The 26,406-nt window shown below is 43.4% G+C and overlaps 1 protein-coding gene and 2 non-coding genes across 4 annotated transcripts in view; 1 reads left to right on the forward strand and 2 right to left on the reverse strand.

Annotated features, from left to right (window-relative positions):
• Positions 1–26,406, forward strand: part of LOC144670298 (uncharacterized) — a 940,207-nt gene that overhangs the window by 766,544 nt on the left and 147,257 nt on the right. The gene's annotated exons all lie outside the window — the stretch shown is intronic.
• On the reverse strand, positions 8,189–8,278 carry trnap-agg (transfer RNA proline (anticodon AGG)). Its single transcript is given in 2 exon segments — positions 8,189–8,224; positions 8,243–8,278. It is a non-coding gene; the product is annotated as a tRNA-Pro (tRNA).
• trnaw-cca (transfer RNA tryptophan (anticodon CCA)) lies at positions 21,349–21,420 on the reverse strand. Its single transcript has one exon. It is a non-coding gene; the product is annotated as a tRNA-Trp (tRNA).

Consider the following 26,406-nt stretch of genomic DNA (forward strand, 5'->3'; position numbering starts at 1 on the left):
TGATGTAAATGGGATCTAAACAGAGTTTTATAAAGCTGTAGCATGAGCTCCAATCCTTTGTATTCTACTAGCATTGTTACAGTATTTTTACCTTCCTGTCCACTAGCTTTTAATGATGTCTGTACATAGCTTCCTGCTCCTCCACATTTTCCCACATCTCACCACAAAAATAAACAATCCGCTCTATCCTTCATAGGATTAATTAGACAGCCCATCACTTTAAAGTTCGTTTGCTAAAACTTGCTCACTCATTGAACTCATCAAGCAAATTTCAACATAAATGTGTTCCCCATGGATTATGTTATGTTTCTGCTCCATCGTCATTAACTTTTTCCATTGCCTCCTTTCATGAATCCTGTCTGATAATCATTCCAGTATAATTTGGGTGAGGAACTGTAATTGTCAGTCTCAGTTTTGATGAAGTCTGAACAAATCCGTGATCTCCAGTGAGATATTGACAAACAACGGATTTCAGTTCTATTTCATTCAAAATGTAACAAAACAGGAAGCAACAATTAATTAATAATATCCACAAACTAACAACTAGGATTGGATTGGAACCAAATTTATGCAAAACACAATAGATTAGCAATCCAGCACCTTAAACTCTCAGTCACCTGGTCACCTGTCTGAGTTTTAGAACACAGTCTCACACCCTTTTTCCATCCATGAGAAGTTGGTAAGAAGGTTCTGAATGAGCAGCCTGGTGCGCAATGTTGGAAATGCAGTTGAAACTGTAAGTGAAAGGAATTTCTATCACATCAGGTCAGGGACTGTTTGGAATGGACCAATGTGAAACATTTCCTGACAAATTAAATTATGACAATAGAAAAGCTTGAAGAGTGTATGTACTCTTCATTGGTTGTCAAACATTCTGTCAATTGGTAAACCGTATTGTATAAGAAAGAATATATTTGGGATGATTTTAAATACCTAGACTAAATCTCCCCTTAACGTTCCCTGTGATAAGAAGAACACTGGCAGTTTTTTCCCAGTCCATCCACATGTGGTATCCTTCACCGCTCATACCATTCCAGTAAATCTCCACTGTACGCTCTCCAAGGTCTTGCTGTTCTTCCCAAAACTATTCCCTAGCCCTCACCAGGATCTTCTAATCATTATTATAATGGCATATGCCTCCAATTCTTAAATCACATCTACCCACATAATTCTTGTTAACTAACATATGATGCATTATAGATGAGGATAGGCTTCCATCAATGTTAATTTCCTTAAAGGCGTCGAAAAATGGATTTTCAATCTCTATTAAAAGAATATTGTGAAATTCAGCAATCAGTCATGGACACCCCGCTTCCTTCATTCCACTTATTGCTATTTTTATTTCTGATGATCCGACTTCTTTATCACAAAGGTTTCCCTCTTCTACTGTAAATCCTCTTCAACAAAAGTGCTCATTTTCTCCATCCACAATTTACAACTGTCTTCTTTTATATTTAACTCTTGTTTAAAAAGAGGTACTGGACGGACTGGCTGAACTTTATGTTGGTAAGTCGCAAGGACTTAATGGGATGCAGCTGACGATGCTGAGAGATGTAATAGTGGAAACTGTGAAGTTCCTGGCCAGACCCTTCAGAATTCTATTTGCTTTTGTAATGGACAGCAACAAACCACTTATTTATCCCAGGACACAATATTGAGTTAACGTGAATCGGTGCTGAGCAGGTTCTAACGTCCCGCGTCTCCAATTCTTTTTTACTTCAATTACCGTTCCTTGATGTAAGCTTTTTGCTTCACAACTCTTGTTTATTACGGGAAACAAATGAAATGAAATGAATTTAATCGGTGCAGAGCAGATTCCAACGCCCGACATGTCAGTTTTGATGTAAGTTTTTTCCTCTAAAAATGAGACCCCACCTCCTGGGAACACAGCAGCAATACTTCCAGGATCTGATTTACAACCTTGAAACTCAGTGAAAGGCTTTCACCCTCCCCTCGGGCTCTGACCGCCGCTCTACCCTCAACATTCCGCTTGGATAAGCAGACAAAACAACTTCCTTCCCCGCAGTCCCCCAGCACAGACTGGATAAAGTCCCAAGCTCGTATCCCGCTAATCTCACATTGCTCCACCGACTTACAGCAGGTATGATCAGCAAGTTTGCAAATGACAAGCAAATTGGTGGTGTGGTAAACAGCGTGGAGGGAAGCTTTAGACCACAGGATAACACAGGCGGACTGGCCAGATGGGCAGAACACTGGTAAGTGGAACCTAATCCTGAAAAGTGTGATGTGAAGCATTTTTTGAGGACTAACAAGGCAAGGGATCACACGATGTTTGACAGGACTTTATGAAGCACAAAGGATCAGAGGGACCTTGTTGTGCATTTCCAATATCTTTGAAGGCAGTAGGACAGGTCGATGAGGTGGTTAAGAAGGCAGATGGGTTACTTGCCTTTATTAGTCGAGGCATTGACGATACGAGCAGAGAGGTTATGTTGGAACTGTATAAAATGCTAGTTAAGCCACAGCTGGAGTACAGTGCGCAGTTCTGCTCGCCATAATATAGGAAGGATGTGATTGCACCAGAAAGGGTGCAGAGGAGACTCACCAGGATGTTGCTTAGGCTGGAGCCTTTCAGCTATGAAGAAAGAGTGGATCGGATAGGGTTGTTTTCCTGAGAGCAGAGGAGGCTGAGGGGGCGACCTGGTTGGGGTGCACAAAGTTATGAGGGGCAACGATTGGGCAGTTAGGAGGAAGTTCTTCCTTTCTTTGAGAGATCAATAGCCAGGGGGCATATATTTAAGGTATGGGACAAGTGGTACAGAGGCGATTTGAGGATTTTTGTTTCATCCAGAGTGTGGAGGGCATCTGGAACTCACTGCCTAAAAGGATGGTAGAGGCGGGAACCCTCACGGCATTTGAGAAGCACTTAGATGAACACTTGAAACGACGTAGCATACAGGACAAAAACAAAATACTGTGGATGCTGGAAATCCGAAAGGAAACCAAAAATACCTGGAAAAACTCAGCAGGTCTGATAGTATCAGCAGAGATGAATAGAGTGGACGTTTCGAGTCCGAATGACTCTTCAACAGAACTAAGTAAATAGAGAAATGAGGTGAAATATCAGCTGGTAGAGGGGGGTGGGACAGGTGGAGTTGGATAGGGGGCCAGTGATAGGTGGAGGCAAAGAAGAGATTGCCAAAGATGCGATGGACATAAGGACTAAGGGGTGTTGACGGCGGTGATATTATCTAAGGAATGTGCTAATGGGGGCATAAAGGGCAGCAAGCAGGCTAGTGGCAGATGGCCCTAGTAGGGGTGGGGTGGGGGAAGGGATCTAAATGGGCTAAAATATGGAGATAAAACAAAAGATTGAAATAAATTTTAAAATAGGTGGAAAAAGAAAGATTTATAAATTATTAGTAAAAGTGGGATCGGAAAGGGGGTGGGGATGGAGGAGGGAGTTCATGATCTGAAATTGTTGAAATCAATATTCAGTCCGGAAGGCTGTAAAGTGCTTAGTCGGAAGATGAGGTGCTGTTCCTCCAGTTTGCGTTGATCTTCACTGTGGCAGTCCAAGGACGGACATGTGGGCATGAGAACAGGGTGGAGTGTTGAAATGGCAAGCGACAGGGAGGTCTGGGTCATGCTTGCGGGCAGAACGAAGGTGTTCTGCCAAGCGGTGGCCCAGTCTGCGTTTGGTCACTCCAATATACAGGAGACTGTATTAGGAGCAGCGAATGCAGTAGACTAAATTGAGGGAAGTTAAAGTGAAGCGCTGCTTCACTTGAAAGGAGTGTTTGGGCCCTTAGACGGTGAGGAGGGGGGAATTAAAGAGGCAGATGTTGCACCTTCTGTGGTTGCATGGGAAAGTGCCGTGATGTGAGGGTCGAGGTGTCGGGGGTAATGGAGGAGAGGACCAGGGTGTCCCGGAGGGAACAATTCCTACGGAATGCCGCCAGGGGGGTTGAAGGGAAGATGTGTTTGGTGGTGGCATCATGCTGGAGTTGGGGTAAATGACGGAGGATGATCCTTTGAAGGCGGAGGCTGGTGGGGTGATAAGTGTGGACAAGGGGGACCCTATCATGGTTCTGGGAGGGAGTGGAATGTGCAAGGGCGGATGTGTAGGAGATAGGCCGGAGAGGGTTGAGGACCCCGTCAACCACCATGGGTGGAAAACCTCGGTTAACGAAGAAGAAAGACATGTTAGAGGAACTGTTTTTGAAAGTGGCATCATCAGAACAGATGCGACCGAGGCGAAGGAACTGAGAGACTGGGATGGAGTCCTTACAGTAAGCGGGGTGTGAGGAGCTGTAGTCGAGGTAGCTGTGGGAGTCGGTAGGCTTGTAATGAATATTGGTGGACAGTCTATCACCAGAAATTGAAACTGAGGGGTCAAGAAAGGGAAGGAAAGTGTCAGTGATGGACCATGTGAAAATGATGGAGGGGTGGAAATTGGAAGCAAAATTAAAACATTTTTCCAGGTCCAGACGAGGTCATGAAGCGGCACCGACGCAGTCATCGATGTACCGGAGAAAGGGCAAGTGCTGGAGAATGGGATTGTAGTAGATAGGGGATTGATGACCGACACGGACACGATGGGCCAAAGGGCATCTTTCCGTGCTGTTAAACTCTATAACTCCATGACTGTGGTTTAAATGAGAAACTGGTTCGTTAATGCCTGTTGGCGATGGTAACTCAAGTCCCTGTTCGATTTCTCTCCGAACCACTGAGCAGAATCATCAGATTCCCAGGGCAACTCCTCCAAAACACATTGAGAATTGTTCGAACGCAGTCAGTTTGCTCAGCCCTCAGGCAGACTCCAACCTGTCCATAAGCAGCCAGTTGGTAATAGTGACATGCAGCATGACACTGCCTCTCAGAACTGCCCTGTCACCTCTCCAGACTGTTTCTGGGAGACACCTTTAAACAATAACATGATGAGGCCGATGTGAACCTACACCACTGGATGTCAAGACCAACACCATCACCACGCGGCTCTCACAGTTGTAATGATCAGCTCCTGTTGCAGTTTTCGATCAGACAGTGGAGGCTTATCCCGGGTTCCCTGTCAGGTTACATGCTGCTTCAGAATGTTTTCCAACTGGACACATAGGGTGAGCGACAGTGAGAATATTGGAGGGTCGGGGGTAGATTCCTCACTTGTCAGGCTGGAGTTTCGCATCCAATTCCAGACAATCCCCTTACTCGGTCTGAATCTAATTCCGGTCTCTTGATGATTCGCGCTTTTCCTTGTTCCACTATTGGAGGCCGGGCCTTCAGCTGTCAGAACCATCAGCTCTTCAATTCTTTCCCTAATGCTCCCTGCCCTCCTTTCTCCTTTAACGATCTCTTTAAAATCTACCTCTTTGATGAAGTGTTTGGCCACCTGGTCTAATATATGGCTCGGTATCAAATGCTGCTTGTTACCTCTCCTGGAAAGCTCCTTGGTCGGGTTTACGACTGCACAGTGTTGAAATAGCCTGAATGTGGATAAACACACATTCTACTTCAATCTTAAAGTGTTCCCTGCATTTTCCTGATGTCGCCTATGTCGACAAAACAGTAATGAGTTGCACAAAATGATGAATGATTTTGATAGACTAAATAAGGAGAACATTTTTCTTAACCCAGTGACAGAAGGGTCAGTAACCACAAGACCTAGTTTTAAGGTAAATAGCCACTTGGTGGCACAGAACTTGAATGTTTCTGATAAAAAACAGGAGACATGCTGTCGAAGTTTTTTATCTTGCACTTATCAGGACAGACACACGAACGCCAAATTTCAAAGGGAACAACATTGAAAACTATGTGATAAACAGGGTGCTGATTGGCTGGCATGTGGAATCTGAATGGTTAAGGCGTTGCCATAGACAATGCACCAAGAAACAGTTAATCCAAAGCTTTTGTTTTAATTCCAAAAAAAGGCAAGTCAACTCTGATTGGTCAAACATATCAACATGCGAGTTTACGAAATAGGAGCAGAAGTCGGCCATTCAGCCCCGGAAACCTGCTCCGTCATTCAATAAGATCATGGCTGCTCTGCGTGTGTTTCGATTTTCACATTCCCATCTACCTCCGACAACCTTTGATTCTCTTACCTAACATGAAAATTTGTACCTTTGCCTTAAAAAATTTCAGTGATCCCGCCTCTACCGCTTTCTGAGACAGGGAATTCCAAAGTCACACAACGGTCTTAGAGAAAACAAATTCTCCTAATCTCTGTCCTAAAATGGCGAGCCCTAATTTTAAAACAGTGCCTCCTAGTTCTGGACTCACCCACAAGAGTGAATATCATTTCCACGTCCACCTTTTCAAGACCATCCAGGGTCTTATATGCTTCAACCAAGTCACCCCTCAATCTCCTTAACTCCAGTGGAAACAAGCCCAGTCTGTACAGCATTTCCTCATAAGCAGCCCGCTCATTGCAGTTATCAATCCAGTCAACCTCCTCTGTACCACCTCCAACCCATTTACCTGCTTCCTTAAATAAGACTAAAACTGCACACAGTGTTCGAGATGTGCTCTCATCAATACCATTTATAATTGAAGCATAACATTGTTACTTTTATGTTCAATTCCTCTCGTAACAAAGGGTAGCATTCCACGAGCCTTCACAATTATTTGCTGTACCTGCATTAACTTTCTGTGAATCGATAACTAGAACACCTAGATCCTTCGGCACATCGGAATTCTGCAGGCGTACCCCGTTAAATAATACTCCGCTTTTTTAAATCTTTGTGCCAAACCGAAAAACTTCACCATCTGCCAAATGTTTGCCCATTCATTCAACCTATCTATATCCGTCTACAATCTTCTTATGTCCTCTTCGCAACTTACCTATGTTTGTTTCTTCTGCAATTTTAACTACTATGCCTTGCCTACCCTCATCTAAGTCATTGATATAAATTGTAAAAAGTTGAGACCCCAGCACAAACCCCTGCGCGACCCCATTCGTCACATCCTGCCAAACAGAAAAAAATGTCCCATTTATGTCTACTCTTTGTTTTCTGCCAGCTGCCAATTTTCTACCCGCGCTAATCTGAACAGTGACGGTCGGCTTGAGGTAGACAGTAGCAGAGAACTCATTTAGCGGATTTCTCAAATAGCACATCGAGGAAAGGGAGCTGGTTACACTGATCATTTTCAAATGTGAATATGAGCGCGGGATGGAACACGTTAATGTCTGCAAGGAAATTCTTACTTACAGCTACATGTTGGTTGTTAATTCCCTCTGAACGAGATTGCGGAACCACATAAAGGCCCATTTTCTCCTCAGTGAAACTCCTGGAATACAATGTAAATGCGGTCAAATAAAAACCAAGCTGCGGGGTTACCAGCTCTGTCAGTTCTTTCAGATAATATTACAACAGAACTCATCAGCCTGCAACCTGAACCCACAAGCATGGGGTTGCCTGAATTGCTGTTTTGGGATAATTTCAGAGTCAGATTACATAGGCAAACATTTATAAGGCCTGTGTTTATTTTCCCCACATGTGCAGTGTGGATAAATTCTAAGCAATAACGACCCGGATTCTCAAACCTGCTCCCGATTTCAGTAAATCCCACCTTCTAGAGCACAGCTCTTCATTGTTTTCCTTACACAGCCCACATATTGGACCAAAAGCCACAAACAATGATGTTTGGCTGGGGGTTGAACCCTTCACTTCTCGCAAACCAATTCAACAAAAATTCCTAACTAAGGATCGCACTCCTAGACCAAAGAGCCAGCGGAGATGACCCGCTTCAATGAATATAGATGTTGATTGCCATCAAAGTGCTTCAGTCACCCTTTTACATTGTTATAGTGAAAAGACAGCAATGAACAATCCCAGCTCAGCTCCGGCTGTAATGCGGGGAGTGAAACACTTTGCTGCTCCACAATTTTAGTCCTGCCCAGATGTCCTGATTGTTAATTCCCCCTGAACCGGATTGCTGAAACACAAATACTAGAAAACAGCTCAAATATCGAAAAAAAAAATCAAACTATGCCATTCTGTATGTTCGTTCAGGCAAAATTGCAAGTGACTGCATTGGGCATCGTGCCTGCCTCCGCAAGGAGGGAGTTGCTGCATTTGGTGCAGTGGGATGAATTCAGAGTCCCATGACACGAGGAGGCTTTGCGTTCATTTTCTTCCCGTCCGCTGAAGTGAAGTATTCTCTGCAATGAACTTCCAGGGTGTTTAAATGTCGATCTGATTTCCGCAATTAGAATTTGAAAAAAGCAGGGCTCGTCCGGGATTTGAACCCGGGACCTCTCGCAAGTTCACACAATGAAGACCCCTAAGCGAGAATCATACCCCTAGACCAACGAGCCAGCCGGTAACGTGCCCCCGATGCAACTAAGGAATCGTTTCAATGCCACCTAGAGTCGACCAAACATCTTTGGACATCGTGATTGGGAAATCAGACATTTTGGCAATTACTCCGCATCTCAGGCAGTAACACGGACAGTGAAACCGATGTTCACGTTTCACATCGATTACTTTTGATCAACAATGGAAAAAGTTACTGTTGTCATTCGTTTTAATCCAGTGAAACGCAGGGAAAAAGCAAAAGCGGTAGCCTATGGTGTATTGGAAATCAGTAAAGATAAAAGGAGAATAAAGTTTGTGCAGTTTGGCCAGAGAGAGGGAAACATAAACTCTTAGATTTACAACAGCGCAGAATGAGGCCCGTCCTGTCCGTGAAAACGGTTCCGACTGTGCAGCCAGATGTGCAATGTTGGAAATGTCGTTTCTGTTTTTGCTCTTCACCAGAACAGGCAGTAAGATGTAACATTAATCATCATACAAACCGCGAGAGATTAAATCACAATAAAACACAGAGAGCGATAAATAACCTGAAACAACAAATCTATTGGATTGAAATGTTGAATTTCGATTGATATATCGGAAACAGCCAATTGAATTGGATCTTCGTCGTTTTATAGATCCGGAAGAGAAAAGAGAAACTGATGAAAAATGAAAAAAAAAAATCAAGAAATGAAAAGTAAAACTGCTGCCTTATTATCTGTTTCTTCACTAACCCTTCAATACCGGATAAAACAGAATGGAAATAACTGGATGAATTTAACCAAACGGATCCCGACCTGAAACGTTCACTCTGTTTGTCCCGCCACTAACGCTCCCAGTTCTGCTGTGTGTTTCCAGCTTTTTCTGTGTTTTCTTCAGATTTGCAGCATCTTCATTATTTCGCTTTTGGAATGTATGAGAAACCTCGGTGAACACTCGCCCTTCCCCCTTGCGTCGTGCCCCACTCTCGTTTTAAGTGGCCCAATGCGACCCTAACTCCGTCACCTCCACGCTGACAGATACAAGGTGGTCACGCTCTGGTTCAGTGAGATTAATGCAGAGAGCGGTTTCCAGGTCCAATGCAATCGCAAAAAGAATCGTTGATTGAAGTTGTGGGGGATTGCGGCAACTTTGAATTGTAAATTTGTGCAGCGAATTACTTTATGAGAAGGGACAATTTCAAACAGCCATTCTGAAAACCTTTCTGAAAATAAAATGATTCGGCCCCGTTTTGCTCAACTTCACAAATTAATCCAAATGTTAGTTTCTTCGACAGGGATTTAACCACAGCGCGTTTGTTAGGAGGATATTTTAACTAAATTCTCATGGAATCAGAGCAGAGGAGCTTGATGACTTGATCTGAGGGGCCTTGGAGGTGTATTTGATGTGTTTAGCTCTGAATTTTACGTCTCTGGGTATGTTACGATTCCGTGAGTTTGCTGTTCTGTGTGGTTGAGAGGGAGGGAAGCAGGAAGATCTGTGAATAAGTTTTCCCTTTAAATATTTCACAGCTCCGCCGTCTACTTTTTTGTATTCGTTCATAGGATGTTGACATCGCTGGATAGGCCAGCATTTTTTGCCCATCCTGAATTGCCCTTGAGAAGATGGGGGTGTGCTGCCTTCTTAATCCGCTACTGTTATGACGCGGCAGATGGTGTGAGCCAAGCGGATCAAATCCACAAAGGAAACTTGATCACTCGGTCACAACGATTTGGCAATTTGTATTTTATTTCAAGGTGCGTGCCCTGAATTCAGTAGTATTATATCTACCAAGACTCTAAAGGTGTTTTCAAAACTAAATTAAACATTTATTAGCAAAATAAAATATTTCAAGTACATACATAGGTCTACAAATTACTGCTACAATAACTTGTAAATCCGCTAATTAACCTGGCTTCCAGATATACCCCCATTAAGGCAGCGTTAAAAAATAGATTTAAACTGATCCAGCCAAGTCAAACATAATACCCTGAACAGTAGAATTCAAAGTGGCTTTTGCAAGCTTAACATTATGAGAATTATTATACTGTTGTGATAGCTACAGTCAGTGTGTTGTAGTTACATCCACAGTGCTGCTTGGGAGGGAATTCCAGGATTTTGACCCAGCAACAGTGAAGGAACCACGGAAAAGTGCTATCTCAGGATAATGTGTGGCTTGGAGGTGAAATTTCAGATGCTGGCCTTCCTATGATTTTGCTGCCCTTGTCCTTCGTGGTGGTCGAGCTGCGCGTTTGGAAGGTGCTGTTGAAGAAGCCTTGGTGAGTTGCTGTAGTGCCTCTTGTACACATTGCTGCCACTGTACGTCAGTGGTGGGAAGAATGCTTGTTTATTGTGGTGAATGAGGTGCCAGTCAAGCGGGTGGCTTTGCCCTGGGTGGTATCTAGCTTCTTGAGTGCTGTTGGAGCTGCACTCATCCAGGCAAGTTGAGAGCATTCCGTCACACTCCCGACTTGTGCCTTCAAGATGGTGGAGCAGCTTTGGGGAGTTAGGAGGTGAGTTACTCAACAGAATTCGCAGCCTCTGACCTCTGATCTTGCAGCCACGGTATTCAAATGGATGGTGCCGTTCGATTCCTGGTCAATGGTAGTCCCCAGTGTATTGATAGTGGGAGATTCTGAGGCAGAACTGCCATTGAATGTCAAGAACTGATGATTAGATTACTTCTTGTCGTGGATGGTCATTTCCTAAAATTAATAGCGCAAATGTTATCTTCCACTTATCAGCCCAAGCCTGAATATTGTCTAGGTATTGCTGTATATGTCCGGACTGCTTCACTATCTGATGAATGAATGGTGCTGAACTTTGCACAACATCCTCCAACATCCCCACTTCTAACCTTATGATGGAGGGAAGTTCATTGATGAAGCAACTGAAGATTGTTGGGCCAATGGCATTCCTCTGAAGAACTCCCTCAGTGATGTCCTGCAACTGAGCTGAGTGTCCTACAGCAGCCACAACCACCTTCCTTCCTTTTAGGCCTGACTCCACCTCATGGGGAGTTGTCCAGCTGATTCCCATTCATTTCAGTTTCGCTAGGGCTCCTTGTTGCCACACTGGGTCAAATGCTGCGTTGATGTCAACGGCAGTCACTCTCACCTCACCTCTTGAGTTCAGCTCTTGTGTCCATGTGTGGACAAAGGCTGCAATGATTTCAGTAGCTGAGTGGCCCAGACGGAACCCAAACTGAGAGTCAGTGAGCAGGTTTTTGCTGGGTAAGTGCAGTAAGTGGTGATAGCACGGTCAACGACACTTTTCATCACTTTGTTCATGATGAAGAATAAACTAATGGAGCAGTATTAGGCTGGGTTGGATTTGTCCTGCTTCTTCTGGACAGAACATGCCTCGGAATTTGTGTGCACATTGACGTGTAGATGCCTCTTCTGTCTCTTTACTGAAGCAGCAAGGCTGTAGGGGGAGGGGGTGGGGGGACGGGCGGGATGCGGGGGCAGCTAGTTCTGGAGCTCAAGTCCAGCGATGTCCAACAAATCCAATTGGAGAGTCCAGGCGCAATCGGGCAGCGATTAAAATCACTTTCCGTTAAATTCACCCAGTTTTTTTTACATGTTTTAATTCAGTATTGATTGGCGACCGGATAAACAGAAAACAAGGGAGCAGCTCCATCATTTCTTGTCTTCCTTTCGACATTTTTTCCCTCCGTTCCTCTTTTCTCTCCCGGGTCTATAAAATAACGGGAATTCCAATTTACTTTCCTTTTCCATCGATGGTTCCTCATTTCTAAACGATATTTTACATTCCAATCGAATTGATTTGTTATTTCTCATTGTTTTTCCGCACGTTTTATTTTGTTGAATTCTCTCACGGTCTGGTTGATGATGAATGTTCCGTCTAACTGTCTGTTCTGGTGAAGATCAGCAGCACCATCCGCCTCGTCGGCTTGAGGCTGCACCTCGCCAATCATGTGGAATTAAATCAATTCGTACTGTCAGTTGGCATTTTAAAACATATTAAAAGACGCATTACTTCGAAAATGGCTTAATGTTTAAGGCGTCTGTGTGATGGTCATGTTGATGCGATCCAATGATTGGATCTTCCGGTTATTCCGCGATGTTTTATTTACAATGTGACGAAACATGTTGCACATGGACTTGCAGTGTTTCACATCAGCCCATTCATTAAAATCCGTGACCTGATGTGATGGAAATGTAATTTACCGACAGAAACAACATTTTCAACAAATACCTGGTGATGTAGTTGAAGAGTTGGTTTTAATTTTCCAAAATTCTCTAGATTCGGGGAAGGCTACATTAAGTTGTAAAATACTTAATTTAACACCTGTATTCAAAAAGGCCGGGAGGCAGAAAGCAGGAAACATTTTGCCAGTTCGCTTAACATCCATCGTAGTGAAATTTTTAGAAGCTAATATTAAAAACGTTATAACAGGGCACTTAGATGAATTCAAGGCAATCAGCAGGATCAACATGGTTTTGGGAAAAGGGGAATCATTTTTAACCAGTTTGTTGAATTTCTTTACTGTGAATAAAGGGAAATATTGGATGTACTATATTTAGATTTTCAGATGGCATTTGGGTCATCGGCATTGTGGAGACTAATCGCAGACTGGGTGACCATTTTACGGAACATTGTTGCTCAGTCCGCAAGCATGACCCCGCCTTCCGATCACTTGCCATTTCAAATCACCATCTTGCTCTCAGGCTCACATTTCCGCTGTGGCCTGCTGCAATGCTCCAGTGAAGCCCAACGCAAATGGGAGGAACAGCATCTCATCTACTGGCAAGGCAATTTACAGCCTTCAGGACTTAACATTGAGTTCAAAGACCATGAATTCTAACCACCTCCCCCTACATGGTCATCTGTTACCTGTTCTCATATTTGCCTTCGGAGAGCGCTGACCCTTGTTCTGCTGTTAACACGTTCTGTAATCATACCTTTATGCCCCATATTAGCATTTACTATAGTCTTTAACACTTCCTTTAACACTCCCCTTGTCTTGTGACCATGATATCCTTGTCAAGTCTCTGCTGAGGTCCCCACTATCCCTCACCTTCTGTTTTGCACCATTGCTCCACCCGCTCTCTTCCACAGTATAAAATCCATCACATTTCTACCTCTCTTCAGCTCTGAAGAAGAGTCAAACGGAGCCGAAACTTTTCTCTCTCCACAGATGCTGCCTGGCCTGCTGAGCTTTTGAAGAAGTTTTTATTTCAAGTTTCCAGCACCTGCAGCATTTTAGTTTCATTGTCGTGCACGATTCCTGGATTCCCAGCCATCGGAAATAGTTTCGCTCTCTGATGCTATCGCCTTAACATGACGGAAAATTTGATCAAATTACTCGTTAAATGGACAAAAGGACTTTCTTCAATGAGTGGTTTAAATGTTCCGTGGATTAATTTCTGGAATTTATGGAATAAATACAATCACATATTTATTCATATGGGACCAGTATCGGTTTTACTAGGCCGTGTAATGACCGCGTGGCCTAATGGTTAAGTCTTTTGACTTCGGTGTGCGTAATGCTATCAGAAGATTACAGGTTCGAGTCCTCCTGCGGTCGCTTTATACAGAAATCGATTGGAACTTTCTGAAAACCGTGGTCTTCCTCGTTAGTTGAAGATTCTGCTTCTTTTCCCAAACATTTCAGAGCTCTTTCTCAGAATGCAGTGTCTTGTTATTTTGTACAATCTTTGTATTTTGTTTCCAACTGGAACAAAAGGCTTTGCCTCAACCCATTTCATGGGTTTAATAAAATGCTTTGGAAAAAATTCCAATCTCTCCGTGAAGCGGCTCAAACATAAGCTAAACGCGCTGCTTTGGCGTACAACAGGGCTGGACCACAAAGTCACTGTGTTCCTCATCTTGAATCCCAGATTAATCTCCATGGACAAAAGCAAAATACTGCGGATGCTGGAAATCTGAAACCTTCGGTATGTCCGCAAGCATGACCCAGACCTCCCTGCCGCTTGCTATTTCAACACACCACCCTGCTCTCAAGCCCACATGTCGGTCCTTGGCCTGCTGCAATGTTCCAGTGAAGCTCAACGCAAACTGGAGGAACAGCACCTCATCTTCCGATTAGGCACTCTACAACCTTCCAGACTTAATGTTGCGTTCAACAAATTCAGATCATGAACTCTCTCCTCTATCCCCACCCCCTTTCCGATCCTCCTTTTTCAAAATTTATATTTTTAAAATATATTTTTATTTTCCCACCTAGTTTTAAATTTATTTCGATCAATCGTTTTATCTCCACCTTTTAGCCCATTTGGATACATTAGCCCCACCCCACCCCCGCTGGGGCTATCTGCCACTTGTTTATCCTGCTTTCTACCCTTAATGTCACCATTAGCACACTCCTTAGATAATATCAGCACCGTTAACACCACTTTTCCCTTTTGTCTATGACATCTTTGGCAATCTCTTCTTTGCCTCCACCTATCACTGGCCCTCTATCCAGCTCCACCTGTCCCACCCCCCCGTCAACCAGCTTATATTTCACCACATTTCTATATTTCTTTAGTTCTGATGAAGAGTCATTCGGACTCGAGGCGTTAATTGTGTTCCTCTCAGCAGATGCTGTCAGAGTTGCTGAGTTTTTCCAGCTATTTTTATTTTTGTTTCTAATCTCCGTGGACACGTGTTTAAATCCCGCGATGGTAGCTGATGGAATTCAAACTCAATTAGGTAGTAAATATGGAATTGTGATCTCATATTAGTAATGGCGACCATAAAACTATAGTCAATTGTTCTCAAAACAAATCAATTTCATCAAAGCGCTTGAGATACAGAAGTCTGCCGCCCTGTCGGTGTCTGGACCGCATGTAACTCCCCACCCACAGCAATATTATTCCCTTAACTGCTCTCTGAATTAGCCGAGGAAGCCACACAGTTCAAGGGCAAATAGGGAAGAGCAAAAAAATGCTGGCCCTGCAGGCGACGCCCACATCTCATCCAAAGAAGTATAATTAAGAAATAAAGAAATTCCTGGTGGACAGAGACGGAAGGAGTGACAGGTTGGGTCTTTTTTCTCTTATAACGACAAACGTTACGATCCCAGCTGATGTTACTGCTGGGTAAGTCAGATCCAGGGTGGAACTTTATATGATAGATCGTATACGTTTTTTGCTAAGAAACGTGAAGGATGGTTACTGAACAGAATCACAGGGGTCTGCTGATGAAATTTTAACACAATAATAAAACATTTATTAAGGAAGGAAAGGCAAAGTACGTTACACCGATCCTTCATCCAAACTATACCTTAACTGATATACACAAATTCATAAAGATAACAGAAACTACAAAAATATCTTATGCTCTAACGTTCGCGGCAAGTGTACAGTCCATGTAGCTGAATGAGTGAGCTGCAGTCGGACATACCACACTCCGAAACCAAGTTTCGAGGGATTTCTCATTAATCCCCCAGTTGCTCATCGGACTGTGAGGCAACTGGTCTCAATGAAACTCTGTCTTTCTGACAAGGGTTTCCAATCTTCACATTCGAAGATCTCGCTTTGGTATTCTGTCCCAAACGACGCTTTCTCTCAGATACCTTCAAGAAGGATCCACCTCCAGAGTTTCAGCCTCTCTTTCCAAGGTTCTTTTCTCCTGGATCTATCCGCACATTCAAACTTCACCTTCCACACGGACACTATCCGGTATTAGGCTCCGCCAAACAGAACAACATTGCTGCAAAGGTCCATAATAAGGGCCAACCTTTGGCTGTCTACGCAGATTTTCTGGCGTCTTGCAAGGCCCAGCTCGTTCTAAGTCTGCTCCGCGCGGCTCTGACTCTGCTCCTCAATCTTCACTGAACAGGATCTGTTTCAGATTCCTGTCCTCATCCTTCAACTTCCTGAGACCTCTTTCTGTACCAGTCCCTGGTTTGGGACTGCTCCTTTGTTTTGGGACCTACTCCATGTACCTCCTCTCTGTCCAGCTTTTTCTGGCACTTTTTTTATCAGAATGGAACTCTCTTCTCAGTCACCTGCGCCCCTTTTCACGCTGTTTTGCTTTTGGACCTTCTTTTACTTCTGCGCAGGCGCAGAAGTAACTTCTAACCTGGAAAAAAGGAAACGAATTGCGCATGTGTGCAAGGCCGTGTCTCGGCCTGAAGTCGAGAAAATGAGCCGACCAGCACATGCGCACTGCCAACAACGTCGCTAAAAGAACAACCTGCGCATGTGCGACCATTTCAGAACTAGACTATGCGACCCCTTGGGAACTGTAGTTCTCAGTCTCCGAGGGCTCGATCTCCATTTTGAAAGATAAATTTTAGCTTGTTCCTTTTTGGGTTCATCACAGGTTTCAGTTCCCTCCAGATTAAGTTTTACTTTCTGAAAAGGGGGTGGAATAATTAACTTTAAGAAGCAACGTGTACAGACTGGGTGATAATTTGAAAACCTGTTCAGTCCAAGATTATGAAAATTGAAACATAGGAACAGAAGTAAACTATTCTTCCCTCATGCCTGCCCTGCCTTTTAATGAACTCACGACTGGCCTGTATTTTAGCTCAATCTATCTCTCTCGTTCTAATTTTAATGTTGTGTACCTTTGGCCTGGCTTCCCCCCAACAGACGTCATGTTCTCTACTTATCTACCCTGTCAAATCATTGAATCATCATAAACATTTCAGGCAGATTACCCCTTAATCTTCGAATTTCAAGGCATTACAAGATTAGGTTTTGCAATCTGTCCTCACCATTTGAGTGTGGCAACACAGCTGCACCCACTTCTCACTCTTCCTCAAGTTTTGTTGTCCAGAATTCATCGCAATGATCTGAATGGGGTCTAAACAGTATCTTACATAACTGTAGAATGAGTTCAATCAGTTGTATTCTATTAGCCATGTTTTTTTCACCTTCCTGTCCAATAGCTTGTAATGATGTCTGTACATGGCTCCCTGTTCTTCCACAGATGCTACCATCTCACCACAAAAATAACACCCTGCTCTAAGTATCATATGTTTATTTCAAAGGGCCCTAAATTTAATCTTATTTTGCTAAAACTTGCTCACTCACTTAACTTATCAAGTAAATACTAAATTAAATGTGTTCCCTAATGATAATCTTGTTTTTCTGCTCCATCACCATTATTTCTTTCTGTTGCTTTCAGCTGGTGTAAATCCAGAGAATGGAAGGGAGGGAGGAAAATATCTTGCTGCCTTTCATGAATCCTATTTTATCATCATTTCAGTAAAATTTGAGTGAAAAACTGTAACTCTCAATCTCAGTGTTTTTATGGCCTGAACAGACCCGGAATCTCCAGTGAGATATTAACAAGGATAGGATTCCAGGCCTATTTGATTCAAAATGTTAGCAAACAGGAAGAATCAATCAATTGATAATATCCACAAACTAGCAACAAGGATCCAAATCAGAATGGATCATCGGTCCTTCACCTTAAACTCTCTATCACCTCGTCACCTGTCTGAGTTTCAGAACACAGTCTTATACTCTTTTTCCATCCAGGACCGTTGACAAGAAGGTTCTGAATAGGCAGGCAGGTGTGCAATGTTGGACATTCAGCTTCTGTGAGCAAAATAACCTTCCATCACATCAGGTCAAGGATTGGTTTTAATTTACAAACGTGAAACATTTCCTGACAAATTTATTTCGGACAAAAGCAAAACTCTGCTGATTATGTTGAATTTGTTCATTGGTTACCTAACATTCAGGCAATGGAAAAATATGGAATAATGTGTATAAGAAAAACATATGCCTGGGATCAATTTAAATACCTGCACTAAATCTCCCCTTAACACTCTGTTGTAAGAAGAACATCCCTAGTTGTTGTTTCTTTGTCCATCCACATCCGGAATCCCTCACCGCTGATACCATTCCAGTAAATCCCCACTGTACGCTCTCCAAGGCCTTGCCGTCTTTCCTAAAACTTGTCCCTAGCCCTCACCAGGATTTTATAATCCACATTATAATCTGATATGCCTCCAATTCTTTGAATTACGTCTATCTGCATTATTTAGATAAACTAAGATTACAATACATTTTCGATCACGATTGAGCTTTTTCAATGTTAATTTCCTAAAAGATTTAGAGGAAATAGACTTAAAATCTCTCGAAATAAACCTTCGTGAAAATCTGCAATCAATTCACGGACAACCCTCCATTCCACTTATTGCTACTTTTGTTTCCGCTAACTCTACATCTTTACCACAAAGGCCTCTTGAAACCATCTTCAAGAAAGGTTCTCACTTTTTCCATCGACAATTTGCAAATGTTTTTGTTGTTCCCATAAATCTTGTGAAAGAAGAGGCCCGAGCAGGATTGGCTGCAATGAATGTTAATAAGTCACGAGATCCAGATGTGATGCAGCTGAGGATGCTGTCGGATGCAACAGCGGACATCCTGAAGGTACTGGCCAGAATCTTCCGAACACTGTTTGTTATTTTTAATGGACAGCTACACACCACTTGTTTATTACAGGAAACAAAAATGAATAAAGGTGCATCAGAGATGAGCGGATTCTAACGTCCTACATCTCCAGATTTTTTATTTGGTAATGAACAACCCATCCTCGATGTCAGATTTTTGCATTAAGAATGAGAACCCCGCCTCCAGGGAACACAGCACCGATACCTCCAAGATCAGATTTGCAACCTTGAAACTCAGTGAAAGGCTTTCACACTCCCCTCGGGAACTATGGCAGAGTGTGTGGAGTCACCTCAGAACCCACAGCCCCGGAGTGGAAGGAAGTCATTCTCAGCCACGAGGTACCGTCTAAGACAGGAGACTAAATTCTTTTGTGAGTGTCTCTGGGTGATGAACTGATGGTGCTCGGAGCTCTCAGCTTTTACTCATTTATTTCACAGGAGTTATTCAGTTTTGACGTTGATTGGTTCTCTGGTGTCGATTCCTCGTATTCTTCGCCCGATTTTCTGTCCAATGAAGCTCTCTCAGCAGAATTCTCATTAACGCCTTGTCTTTTCCTTGCAGCGTTTCAATCACGATGTTTTTTGAACTATATTATTAAAGGGTTTGCAGCAGCCAGCTTCCAGGAACAGCAATGTGATGAAGGCAGGATAATCTGTTTTGAAGTGATGTTAATTGAGGGACAAATGTTGGCTCCGACACGATGGAATAACTCCCGTGCCACTGTCCGAAATTGTGCCATGGGAATTTTACATGTGCAGGCAGATGGCACCTCAGTTTGCCATAGCATCTCAAAACTGGCAACTGTAACAGTGAAACTTTGGCTCAGCGCGGCACTGAAGTGTCAGCCAGACTTTCTGCTCAGAATTCTGGAGATATTTTGAACTCACAACCCTCTGCCTGTAAAAACTTGAGAACAACTGACTGAATCATAGTTCACAGAATAGTGCAAAGACAGGGGACATTGTACTCTGAGAGCAGAAGCAGCACTAGATTGTTATTTGGAGAGGTGTTACAGAGAATGAGAGATTAACACTCACAGTTGAAAGAGGTGGACTTTTTAGCAGGGCAGGGAGAGAGAGGTTGCAGTAATTTCGATTCGAGTGTTGATATCAGAAAACGTTAGCTTTGTTTTAAAGATTGGATGTGATAAGGCGTCAGAGGCTGAGAGAAATTAATGATAACAACTCTTATCAGTCGGATCCACATAGGGAGGAAGTGATGATTTCTGATTCCCACATTTGTCCCAGGAATGGAGCAGACACCATTACAACATTGAGAAGTTCAACGAAACAAGGAGGGAAACTCTTCAATCGACTGTCTTTGAAGACAATGGGCAACATCTGCTGTGGTGTGTGAGCATTATTCTGAGGTATGCCTACATCACATCTCCACCGACTGGAAAAGGTTATGTTTTATTATCAAAGGCCACATGAGTTAGTAATGCCAGAACGAGCAGTTTCTCAGTGTTTCCAACTCCTTGACCTTCTCGAAGAGTTAAATTGTTTACCACGATGTACTGTAATACCCACAGAGGGGTAACAATGATATATGACACTATCCAGTAATAAACCACATTTAAAACCGAGATCCCATCTTCCCCACTCGGAGGGATGTGAACAATCTAACCAGGCTATTTACAGCAAGAGAAAAGGAGTTTTACCCAGAGTCCTGGGATCAATAATAATCCCTCATCCAGAATCACTGAAACAGGTTATCCAAATATTGATCAGGTTCCTGCCTGTGGGATCCTGCTGTGCACATTCAAGCACGAATCTCAATTACCAAGACGCCCCATCAGCCCCCTTGCCCCAAATACCCACCCATTGGCTGTGAGGTTTTGGATCTTTCTGCGGTTGCAAAATGTGCTGGCGAAATGCAAGTTCCCCCTGATTCCCGCCCTCCCTCTAGCTCCCTCCCTCTTTTCCTCCGTCGCTCTCTTCCTCGTTCTGACAGATGCTGTCCCCCACAACCCCTTCCATTTTCTCTCCCGTTTCTATTCCTCCAGTCGCCAACCCTTCAGTCCCCTCAACCCCGCAATAACCTTCCTTCTCTCTAATCTCATTCCCTTTCCCTGGGATCTGTCCTCTCCCCAGGCTCCCACTGACCCCGGGCTCGGGGACTCTCAGGCCGGCCCGGGCTCTTTAACCGGCTCCATTCACAGGAAAAGTAACTTCAGTTTCCACAAAAACATCCGCTCTCTCTCAAATCCCAAAACTGAAATTCAGGCTGCCCGTTAATGTGAAGAGGCGGGTGTCGGGCTGCGGTTTTCGCTCCTGCTGTTTAATGCAGGTCGCTATAACTGGATACCGTGAGCAGAAAGAAATTGCTGCTGTTTTTAGACATTTGTTTTAACTGAACTCACTGTCGCTCTGCTTTAAAAGGACGAGTTTGAATCTCCTGACTTATGGATAAAATAAAGTCGGGCGATTATAGCTTACATAACCAACTCTAGCTAACGGAACTAAGCAGCTATATGGACGGAAGCGGCTGCGGATTTAAACCCCATGATGGACACTTTGTGTTTTACTTCTCATACTGGGTAACGGAACAATTGCAAAAACAGTAGATATCCCACATCGCTGAAACATTGTTCCAATGTAAAATGAAAACTGAACCGGAAAATCGGAAGGGATGACTTTCATCATGGTTTTGAAATTCAACATTTCGGTGGAATCCAGACACAATGAACTTTGTGCCCAGACAAAAGCTTCAAGTACAGTGAAGGGCCATGAGCCTGACGTGATTTGAACACGCAACCTTCTGATCTGGAGTCAGACGCGCTACCGTTGCGCAACAAGCCCAGCTGTAAAAAGACAGCTGTTGCTTGTCCTAGATTCACTTCCTTAGACCTTGATCATATTCAGTGCATTGAAAATCAAACAGGGATCATGAAAGGGAACATGATTTTCCCTCCATTCCTCGTTGCCTTCTTTGCTTTCTGTGGATTTACATCACAAGGACGAGTAGCAAGAAAAGCAAAGAACGTGAGAGCAAACGCAGAACAATAAGCCGTGGGAGAAGTTTATTTTCAAATTTCATAAATAATTTAAATGAGTGAGAAATACTTTGGCAGTTGGATTCACAATGAACCATAATCTGACTGAGGCCACGAATGCACGAGTTTCGTTTCGTTTTGTTTTTAATTGGTGAGATGTTGCCAACTATGGAGGAGCAGAGGCCCAAATTATACAACTGAAAGTTAGCGGACAGGTAGAAAGAAATAACGATGCAGGGTTTCAAGGAATCACATCATCACACAGTGCAGAAGAGACCCTTCAGCACATCGTGTCTACACCGACACGTGAGAAACACATGACCTACCTACCTACCTAATCCCATTTACCAGCACTTGGCCCACAGACGTGAACGTTATGACGTGCCAAGTGCTCATCCTGGTACTTTTTAAAGGATGTGAGGCAACCCGCCTCCACCACCCTCCAAGGCAGCGCATTCCAGACCGTCACCACCCTTTGGGTAAAAAGGTTTTTCCTCAAATGCCCCCAAAACTTCCTGCCCCTCACCTTCAACTCATTGCCCCCTCGTGACTCACCCTTCAACTGAGGGGAACAACTGCTACCTATCCACCCTATCCATGCCCCTCAAAATCTTGTAAACCTCGATCAGGTCGCCCCTCAGTCTTCTCTGCTCCAACGAAAACAACCTAAGTCTATCCAACCTCTCTTCTTAACTAAAAGGTTTCATCCCAGTCAACATCCTGATGAATCTCCTCTGCACCCCCTCCAGTGCAATCACATCCTTCCTATAATGTGGCGACCAGAACTGCTCACAGTACTCCAGCTGTGGCCTCACCAAGGTTCTATACAACTCCAACATGACCTCCCTACTTTTTAAATCTATGCTTCGATTGATAAAAGCAAGTATCCCATATGCCTTTTTCACCACCCCACTAACATGCCCCTCCGCCTTCAAAGATTTATAGACACACACTCCAAGGCCCCTTTGTTCCTCAGGGCGTCCTATTGTCATGCCGTTCATTGAATACTTCCTTGTCAAATGACTCCTACCAAAATGTAACACCTCACACTTTTCAGCGTTAAATTCCATCTGCCACTTATCTGCCCATTTGATCATCCCGCATATATCTTCCTGTAGCCTAAGACACTGAACCTCACTGTTAACCACCCGGCCAATCGATGTGTCGTCCGTAAACTTACTAATCCTACCCCCCACATAGTCATCTATGACGTTCATATACATGACGAATAATAGGGGACCCAGCACAGATTTTTGAAAGATCATTAAAGAATTATCCAGCACAGACTCGGTTGTTCACTTCAAAGCAAAAATGAAAATGCTGGAAACACTCAGCCCATCAGGCATTAACTGTGGAGAGAGATTTTTTAAAATGTTAATGTTTCAAGTTTGTGAACTTATCAGAACTTTTGTATTCGGTAAATAACAATTCGATGTCACACATCAACAATTCCCTGTTTGAGCATCAACATCCGGAATACATTCTCGGTCCCGCTCTCTGGAATCCCCCGCTCCATGTTTGGTCCCAAACTGTAAAGAGGTCAGGAGCCTCCTGGTTCCGATGAAAGTAAACTGGCGCCATCAGGTTGGGCAACACAATAAATAATATAGATGAGATCAGAGAGATTTGCATGTCGGAAGTGTGAGCTCATCAACTTAAGACCTCGGAAAGATGTATCAGACGATTGTGTATCTGGTGAGAAGCTGGTGACCCTGGAGGAACTGAGAGGCTGAGGTTCCAAATACAGAAATCACCAAGCACAATGAACAATTACCACGTTTTCTAAAGCCTATTTCAGTAATAAGAAGTAATTTATAGTTTACATCGACTGCAATTTGCACGTCAATTCATGTTAAGTTGAATAAACGGCATCCGGGATCCTGTTTTTTTTTTTCAGTAGAAGCATCAAGTACAAAAGCAAGGCAGCTGTGCAGAATCTTTAAAAAAAACATTGGTTCGGTCTCAACTGGAATATTGTGCCCAACAATGATTATCAAAATTAAAAAGAATGTGGCGACATTGGAAACATTTACAAGACTGAATTCATTGTTGAGGAACTTGAATGAGATGAATAGATTGGAAAAACAAACCTGCGGCTGTTCTCAGAGAAGAAAATGTTGAGAGGAGTTTAGATGGGGATTTTCAAAATCATAAGATGTCTGGACAGAGTAATAGAGAGAAACTGTTTCCATTGTCGGGAGGGCCGAGAATCAGAGCGCACCAATTCAAGATGATTGGCAAGATATACACAATTGGACCTGAGGAAGAACTTCGTTTAAGACAGCGTGTGGTTAGGATCTGGAATGCTCTACCTGAGAGGCAGTTTCGACAATGGCTTTCAGAGGAGATTCCATAATTTTCTGAAGAGAGTAATTTAGAGGCTACAGAGGCATTGAATAACTGAGTTTCCCTGCAGAGAACCAGAACAGGGAACAAGGGCCAAGTGCTCACCCTCTATGCTGCCATCATTTTGTGTCTCTCTAACGCCAGGAATGAAGCCAGGGATATTTTCGCGTAAAGTGATGGTGAGCATTAGTCTATCAAAAGTACTGGGAAGTTCGGAAGGAGAGAGTAACTGATCCTGCATCCCTCACCCTAATACAAGAATGTAAGATTGTGGAAATAGTCAGCAACTCAAGCAACATCTGTGGAGAGAGAAACTGTGTTTTGTGCAGTGATAGTAGGAGCCTCGGCATCCTCAATGTGTGGGTGTAGAAGAGAGCACGTTGGGCTACTGCTGGGTCAGTGATATTTTTTGTAAGAGGCAGCGGAGGGGAAGTTTTGAGAGCTTTTCGTACGGGAAGAAGTGATACCGTTTAAAGTGAACAGACAGTTTCACAATCAACACTAATGTAGTTGACAGGACAGATCCACTCAGCCGTCAGTAACTTGACAGAGGATGTCATTGTCTAACAGTTATCGTACTCACTTTCACAGGCGAAAGTTTCCCGGATGGAAATGTTCTGCTTCACCCTGTTAAGGGCGAGCAAGCCGTGGGCGACCTCATCCCCCTGTCGAAAGGGTTGCAGTGGCTGCTCCCCTATTCTTAACTGAAGTTAATTTTACTTCACTGAGGAGAAAAATGACCCACAGTGTAGACCATTTCATCATTTCATCTCTTTTAAACGCAGGAATCATGAAATCCTCCAGGCTAAAGATCTGAAATGTAGCTCAGCCATCTATTTGGTGGCTGACAGTAGAAAGCCTTTCCTGTCTAGATCCGCGATTACAGCTGGTTGGAACCTAAAGATTGCTACAATTGCTGGTAGATTATTGTTGGGCGTGAGCATTAAAGGTTATGAGACTAGGGCTGGCAGATCGATTTGATGTAGAAATCAGTCATGATCTAAATGAAAGGTGGAACTGATTGGAGGAGCTGAATGTCTTCATATTGATTCACTGCAATGAAATGCACCTCAGTGTTCAGGGTGACCAATGTGTATTGGCTGTTCTATTGTGACAACGGATGAAAAGCCAATTGTCCGAAAGTGAGAAGATGCAATTTGATGTTTTTTCACCCTCTTCTGTTTAATAGCAACATTCGGAATATTTCCCCGGTGCCGCTCTCTGTAATCAACCGCTCCGTGTTTGGACCAAAGCTGTAATGAGGGCAGGAGCCTCCTGGTTCTTGCGGAAGTAAACTGGCGCCATCAAGTTGGGTGAAGCTGTAGATAATGCAGCTGCGATCAGATAGGTTTCCATGTAGGAAATGTGAAATTGTTCGCTTAAGGCTTAAAGAAGATGCATCAGATTATTTTTGTGTCTGGGTCTGTTCCCCTTAGAGAAGGGGATGCTGAGAGGAATGTACTGAGCGGTGATCATCTGAAAGCCTGTTTGCTGCTAGATGAGGAATTTGGGAACATAGGAAGATAAGTACACTTTTCTTCCATCAATCGTGTTCAACTCATGACTGGTCCCTATCTATCCACTGTGGTTTCATAATACTTTAATATCTTACATCTTATTAACAATAAAAACTTGTACCCAGTTTCAGTATCGGAAACTTTCAGCTGATCCTAAGCTTCAGTAGCAATTTTCAGAAGGTTCCACATTTTTACGAAATTTTGTGTGAAGAAGTGTTTCCTGACGTCACCCTTGAACGGCTTAGCTGAAATTGAATGTTATGTCCTCTTGTTTTGGATTCCCCAAAACAGGGAAAATTGTTTCTCTGTATCTAAACTATCAAGTCCCTTAATCACCTCACATGCCTCAATTCGACAACCTGAACAAAACAAAGGCAGGAACCTGGGTTTTATAAATAGAAGCGTCGAGTACAAAAGCAAGGCATCAATGGAGAATCTTTATAAACATTGAAATAGAAAGAGACTGGAGGCGACAGACATGGACACGGCTGGATGAATGGCCTACTCCTGTACTATAACCATTCTATGATGCTACGATTCCAACCTACCCCAATTCTTTTAGCCTTTTAGAAACATAGAGGAAGGAGTAGGCCATTCGGCCTTTCGAACCAGCTCCGCCATTCAATATCGTCATGGCTGATTCTCTATCTCAACGCCACACTCTCACTCTGTCCCCATGCCCCTTGATGCCTTTCGAGTTTAGAAATCCATTTCTTTCATAAACATATTCACTGACGTGGCCTCTGTGGTAGAGAATTCCACAGCTTTACCACCATCTGAGTGAAGACGTTTCTCCTCATCTCAGTCCTAAATGGCCTACCCCATATCATGAGATTCTTACCCCTTGTTCTGGACCTCCTAGCAAGGAGAAATATCAACTATACATCCAGTCTGTCCAGCCCTGTCAGAAATGTTTCTGTTTCAATGAG

This window comes from Cetorhinus maximus, chromosome 31 (assembly GCF_964194155.1).
Source record: "Cetorhinus maximus chromosome 31, sCetMax3.hap1.1, whole genome shotgun sequence".
NCBI lineage: Eukaryota > Metazoa > Chordata > Chondrichthyes > Lamniformes > Cetorhinidae > Cetorhinus > Cetorhinus maximus.